Source organism: Belonocnema kinseyi, chromosome 8 (genome assembly GCF_010883055.1).
Source record: "Belonocnema kinseyi isolate 2016_QV_RU_SX_M_011 chromosome 8, B_treatae_v1, whole genome shotgun sequence".
NCBI classification, from domain to species: domain Eukaryota; kingdom Metazoa; phylum Arthropoda; class Insecta; order Hymenoptera; family Cynipidae; genus Belonocnema; species Belonocnema kinseyi.
Window position 1 is genome coordinate 79376998 of NC_046664.1, and position 5699 is coordinate 79382696.

Here is a 5699-nt window from a genome sequence, read left to right on the forward strand (position 1 = left end):
TTTATATTTTATACTTGAAGTAACGTAACCTCAAAATACACGAATATGAAGAGGCGCGTGAAATATTCAAATCATGAGAATCGCCAGCCCAGGATCGAAATCTGGAAATATTAAAATCCCAATCTCTTCATTTTATGTCAAAGCAGATAAAGATATGAATAGAACTGCCGAAGTTTTCCGACTGGCAATCGTGCACCTTCGAGTTTTCAAATTCAGAAGAGGAGAAATGGGTTGTGCGCGCAACCCATGAATTTATATAGTCTCCTACCATATTCACACGGACATAGACGTGTCATAGTATTGGACCGCATCTCCTTTTAGATCTGGGATCACTGTTCTCCAGTGGCAGCCTGGCCTTCGCAGTGACCAGAATAAGTATGCGTTAAGTCTGAAACGACGCATGATAACCTTAACGTCGGTTCAAACTCGTTTTGACCGTCAAGGTAAGTTTTAAAATTTTTATTAAGTTTATTAGTATTTTCGAAAGATTTTAATTTTTGATTGATATATTGATTTTTTATCTTTTATAGCATGACGCAGCGTACACCTACTGAAGTCAGATTAGACAAGACAACAAATACTTAAGAATTTATTTTGTACCCATGGATTTCGTGATTTTTTTCCTAAAAATACGCTTCTTTAACTTTACTATGCTATTTGAAGAATTCAAATATCTCCATTTTTTTAAAGTTATTAATTAAGAGGAAGTTTTCAAGAGTGTAAGAATTTTATCAGATTTTTAATTGATAATTGAGCGTTTTAACATGTCTTGGGTCTAAAAAGAACCACGATTAACTAAGAAGGTGCCATAAAAAGCGATAAATTGCTCGAGTTAAGATAGAAGTTTTTAAAATAATATAAAACACTATTAAATTAATAGATATATTGTGAAATTATTAAGTTTAATAATATTATGATATAAATTATAATGAAAAATTTTATTTAAACATAAAGTTATCATAAACTAAATTATAATTAAATAAATTTATTATATGAATGTTTTAATTATGTTAATGATTTAATGTTGAAAAAAGCCCGTTTAAGTTTACACCCGGATAAGTTCTCTCATGTTTAAGTGCACTTTTAGATTTAGGTTACGCTTAGGTTTACTTTCACCTCTCCAACAAGATCTCAGTTCTCCACCGATTCAAGCTTCCTATATATATGTTAACCAATCGCATTAACATATAGAGGGGCTCTTCTTGTGGCGAGAACGATGGTGGGTGCCCATCCCGAGTAAACCTAAGTGAGATTTTTTCGTTTCGGAGGAGTAAACTTAAACGGGGTTTCAGTGTATATTGTGAAATCATTAAGATTAATAATATTACAAATAAATTATAATGTCAAATATTATTTAACCATAAATTTATCATAAACTAAATTAAAATTAAATAAATTTATTATTTTCGTGTTTCATGTATATTAATGAGTTAATGGTAAAAATAACTAATCCTTTTTATATTAAAATTAAATAATATCGAATATTTATTAAAATGAAATCTAATAAAAATTTACTTACTTTATTATTTAATATTGTAACTATCTTAATTTCAAATTTCACACAAGTGATTCATTGAAAAAAAATTTTCGAACGATTCGGTTATAATAACTTTTTAATGTTTGTATGTATGTACGTATGTATGTATGTATTACTTATGTATGTATATATTTTTAATCTCTCCCTTTAACGGGTTTGAGGGCCTCCGCTCCCTGTACATAAAATTTAAATTCCATCTTTAATCTAAGTTATCTCTCTGCTTATCTCCTAATCTCTCGCCTCACTTGAAACTAAAATTAAATAGTAGTAACAAAAATAATACTCGTAATTCTAGTAATAAGCGATCTTTTAGGGCTTCCGTTTCCTCTTACCGTAAAAGAAATATTTCCACGGTTTTTAATTTATCTTCTGCCTTTTAATTTTCTTTTTCAGGTTCAACCGATTGGCTCTGCCCTATTCCCTTGCTTTTCCTTACTTCTTCCAATTTCTTCATCCACATTACTCCCTGTTTATTTGCATCCAAAATCCATCTTACACACTCATCCACACTCAACTGCCCATCTTCCTCTCCTGTGCACCTCTCTAAAATAAGTGCTATGAGTTCAGTTCATATCCACATACTCTACATAGATTCTCCTCTTCATCCATCCAATATCTACAAGCTCTCACTCCCTCTCCCACTCTAAACCGTATCACCCTACTCTATTTATTTTCCTTATTTATTTTTTGCAGATATTCTGGTGCCGGCAACCCTTTGAACATTATATACCATATATTGTACCTCGAATCTGTAATCTTTGTCCATCTCTCTTCTCCTGGTTTAAACAATAGCTCTAACTCTATGTTCTGCCACTCCATTACTCCTTGTCATCTTCCTCCTTTTTTCCTCCCATTTTGAATTTCCCTAATCTCCATACTTGATCCGTTACTTTACTCGCACATTTAATTCTTTTCCACACCTACAGCTTGTTTCCCCCTCTTGCCTCAAACCTAAAACCTAAGTAAGAGAACTCCTCCACCCTTTCCACTTTTTGTCTGTTCATATTCCAAATGTAATCTATAATGGTTTTTCTATGTCTAAAACACATCGCCTTGGTCTTCTCTACGTTCACCGTCTGATCCTTTGCTCCCACATACTCTTCAAAAATTCTCATCATCAGGTTCATCCCCTTCTCGTCGTCTGCTAATAGAACTACATCGTCCGCATGAGCTAGAGAATATATTCTGCTGTTACCCAATATCGTCACCCCTTTTTCTTTCTTCTTTAGCTTCTCATCTAAGTCTGCAACAGCATGTTACACAGTAGCGGACTCAAAGGACACCCTGCCCTAGCCCTCTGCCTATCTAGAATACCTCTTCTTTTTCCTTTCCTACCTTTATCCTAATCCTGGTTTAAGTAAAAATTTCCTTCATCTACTCCACCAGCCTTCCTTCTGTTCCCCTCTCTTTCATTTCCTGCCATAACACTTTTCTATTTACTGAATCAGAAGCTGCTTTAAAGTCCACGATTAATACGATTAATTTCCCTCTCTTCCTCCTTAGATTTCTGTTAACAAAGTAGTTCAGTACTAACATTTATCTTAAAATTTCTGTATATATTTTGTAGCCAACTGGCATGAGAGTGATCCCTCTGTACTCCTCTACCTTCTTTCCCAACCCATTTCTTGATCAGTGGTACCGCCAGCCCTGTTAACCACTTTTCTGGACACCCTTCTCCATTCCATACCTTGTTGCAGATCTCCCACAGGCCTACCCTGACACCTTCTCCTCCATACTTCAACGCTTTGTTCTCCATACCATCTTCTCCTGTAGCATTGTTCCATTTTAATCTATTCATTGCCGCATTCACTTCTTCTTTCGTTATTCTATTTCTTACCTCCATTTCTCATTGTACTAACTTTCTATTTTCTCCTTTTATCCTATTTTGTTCTCCCCCTAACAGATCCTTAAAATAGTCTGTCCACTCCCCCAATTCTATTTCTTCATTCGCTCCCTTCTTTCCTCCTCTTTCCTTGTTTATCACATTTCATACCCTACCTTCTTGGATGGTTTTTTTTTACTTATTCCTTGTACTTTTCCTTTCCCCTTTGCTTTTTCCTTTCCAGCTTCCTCTCAAATTCACGTTTTCTCCTATTGTACTCCACCTTCTCCATTTCCCCTATTATCCATTTTCTTACACACTCTTTCATTCTCTCTTTACTCTCTTTACATTCCTCGTCCCACCAGCCTCTCTTTTCACCTTCTCTCTGTTTTTGTACCTATCTCATCTCTTACCTTCTCAATCGACCCTTTCTATCTTTCCATTAACGAGTCTACTCCCTCCTTTTCTATAAACCTTATCTTTTTCCTTTCCATTTATTCGCTAGGATGTAGTCTATGACTGTCTCTCCCTTCCCTACAAATGTGATTTCTCCTTCCTCATCTTCTTTCATATTGCCATTACATATAAACGATTGATATAGATCAATTTTTTATTGTCACTTCTCCTGTTTCACTCTCCACTTTCAATCCATTAACTATTCAGTTATTTTTCCTCTTTGCCCTTTCTTCACCTTCTAATCTTCTTTTAATCTCACTGAGTCTTTTCTTTAATCTTTTATTCTCGCTTTGCACTCTAGCGTATACCATACCTTGTCTTTCTCCACCCTTCAGTGTGTATCCCATTCTTCCCATTCATTCCCTATTCATGTCATCCAATCTCTTTCTTGTTTCCTCCCTAAACCCTTTTATGAGAGCTGCCAATTTTTCAAACATCCCCTTATACCCCTTATCTTTTTCGGGCGTTTTTCTTTTAATTCTAACTTTCTTGTTATCCTTGTCCCTTTCTATCTCATCGTCCTCTGCCTCCCTTTCCCTTTTTCCTCCCCTTCACTGCTAGTCGCGCATGCCTTTTTTTGCCATTTGTCCAGATTTCTGTTCAAACCCGCGTTGCCTAGCTTATTGAGGCGCTCTCATTTTAAGAGTTTTCTGCGTTGCTTGCCCGTCCCAGAGTCCGCTACCATCGCCTCCCTGGTCGACTTCTCGAGTCTTTGCCCACCGCTGCTGTCACTGCGGTCAACGTCACCCTTCCCCTCCACTTCGCACGCTCTCAGCAACGTCAGCTGTTGCTGCCAATACGGATTTCTGTTCTGTGCGATCGTCCAGTAACTGTTGCCCTCTGGCCAGGCTGCGGTCACTCATATAGGCAATCGTGAAGACACATGCTTTTATTCTGTTTTGCGGGCTCGTTAGATGGCTCTGTAGGACATTCCCCCGCTACAAGTAGCTCAGGGAACAAAGTTTGATCTATTTCCCTTACTCCATCGTTGTCTTCCGAACGTTAACACATGTGAAATATATCCCATTAAGAAGTGCTTCAGAGCTAATATGTAATTTGTTGTCATTATTTTGAACCTGGTGATTATTGTTGCAGTACACAACTAAAAACTAAAATAGGGGGCAAGACGTTCTATATTATTGCCATAAAAAGAGAGCAATATTTGGTAAAGGAACCTGCCATTAAAAAAATTAAAGTCGAAAATGATTACAAAATTTAAATGAAAACTTCTTTCAAACATACTTCCAGCATCTTTCGTTTTTCCTTAAACACGTTTTTATAAAAAAAAACCAATAGAGAAACAAGCAGAAATATATACACAATTATTCCAGTAATTATTTATGTATTTTTATTTGTTTTTCTATTGGGTTTTTCAATTGATAAGGTTTTTTAATTACATTATCTACAAACCATCTCGATATAACCTCAAGAATATATTATCTTATGTTGAAAACCTGCAGGCTCGTTTGATGGCGCCACCGTCCATCATAGGTCTGCACTCCTAAAGCTTTGAGTGAGTACAGCCTACTTCTGGCGCCGCCAGTTTGTGGACTTCGCGTCGTCGGTATCCTACCTTACCCAAAGCTCCCAGCAACTATTTTCCTGCACCTAACCTCCAAAAAACTTCACAGGCTTCAAATTTTCACTTTAAACCACTCACTTTCACCCTTCACACATTTGCCTTCACTCACCCTTCTTCCTTTACATTCGATCTCCGCACTCTCTGCCTTTTCTGTATCCACTCACCCTTATTCCCTTCCTCAAAGCCAAAAATACACCACTTGATGAAAAAATGTCTCACGCGGTCTGTACCAGAAACGGAAGCCAATGATATTTTTAAGATTTTTATATTTGCAAATTATAAAGCTTAGTAATATTATCTTA